The sequence below is a fragment of the Sturnira hondurensis genome, unplaced genomic scaffold (genome assembly GCF_014824575.4).
Source record: "Sturnira hondurensis isolate 20B ecotype Veracruz unplaced genomic scaffold, ASM1482457v3 Scaffold0004271, whole genome shotgun sequence".
Classification (NCBI taxonomy): Eukaryota; Metazoa; Chordata; class Mammalia; order Chiroptera; family Phyllostomidae; genus Sturnira; species Sturnira hondurensis.
Window position 1 is genome coordinate 5214863 of NW_028076902.1, and position 1327 is coordinate 5216189.

Sequence of the window (1327 nt, forward strand, 5' to 3'; positions counted from 1 at the left end):
ATTAAAACAAAATTTTAAAAAGTGATAAACATCTTGGTGTAGGAAATGACATTTTTTAGGAGAGCCATTTAATATATCACCAGTGAGGCTAAGATCTGGAGATTTGAGCTAAAAGATCTGGCAGAGAATGTTAGAGAGACATCACTAAACAATGAAGATGGAAAATTAAGTTTAGGTACAGTTGTCCCTCAATATATCATAACTCACTTATAGCGGCTTCACTGTATCACAGGTTACCCTCAATACTATCTACTTCACAGGTGAGTACCCATGTAGAATTTTATATGTGGTTAAAATTATGCATGTTTAAGAGTATAGAAAGTGCTTAAGAGTATATGAAGTGTTTATGAGAGTGTGGGAAAGGTTAATAAGAGAGTGGCAAAGGTTTATAGGAGTTTGGGAAGGGTTTATAAAGCCTTAAAATATATATAAATAATAAATATGACACCAGTACTGCATGGATTTTCACCCATTGCAGGGGTCTCTGGAATGTAACTCCTGGGATAGGTGAGGGATCACTGTATTTAGAACATTCCAGACCACAACCACTCTGGTGGGGACTACATTATTTTAAAATTTATTTTTATTGTATTTTTCCCATTACCATTTGTCCACCTTATACCATCTTCCACCTCCACCCAACCCTACCCCCAGCAACCACCACACTGCTATCCATGTCCACGAGTGCTTTTTTGTTTTCACTTGATTGCCCTACCCCTAACCCCCTTTGCTGTCATCCTGCTCTCTATCAGCCTGTTCCCATTTTCCTTGTTAGTTCAGTTTGTTCATTAGATTCCACATGAGTAAAATTATATGGTATTTCTCATTCTGTGACCGGCTTATTTCATTTAGCATAATGTTCTGAGTAGCCATTAAAAGGAAGTAGCACTTCTTTTAATGGAGTAGCACTCCATTGTGTAAATATCCCACAGTTGTTTCATCCACTGATGGACACTTGGGCTGGTTCCAAATCTGGACAATTGTAAACAACACTGCAATGAACATCAAGATACCAATGACACATTTAACAGAACTAGAACAATATTCCAAAAATTTATATGGAATCACAAAAGACCCAAATAGCAACAATGATCTTGAGAAAGAAGAACAAAGTTGGAGGAGTCATGCTACCTAATAAGGACATAGTAATCAAAACAATATGGTACTGGAATAAAAACAGACACATAGATAAATAGAAGAGGCTAGAAAGCCCAGAAATAGTGCTCACTTCAGCAGCACACATACTAAAATTGGAGTGAAACAGAGAAGATTAGCATGGCTCCTGTGCAAGGATGACACGCACATTTCTGAAGTGCTCTGTATTTTT

General features: G+C 37.2%; 1 non-coding gene across 1 annotated transcript; it reads left to right on the forward strand.

Annotated features, from left to right (window-relative positions):
* The first annotated feature begins 1220 nt into the window (after nucleotides 1-1220).
* LOC118986493 (U6 spliceosomal RNA) lies at nucleotides 1221-1327 on the forward strand. Its single transcript, XR_005066389.1, has one exon. It is a non-coding gene; the product is annotated as a U6 spliceosomal RNA (small nuclear RNA).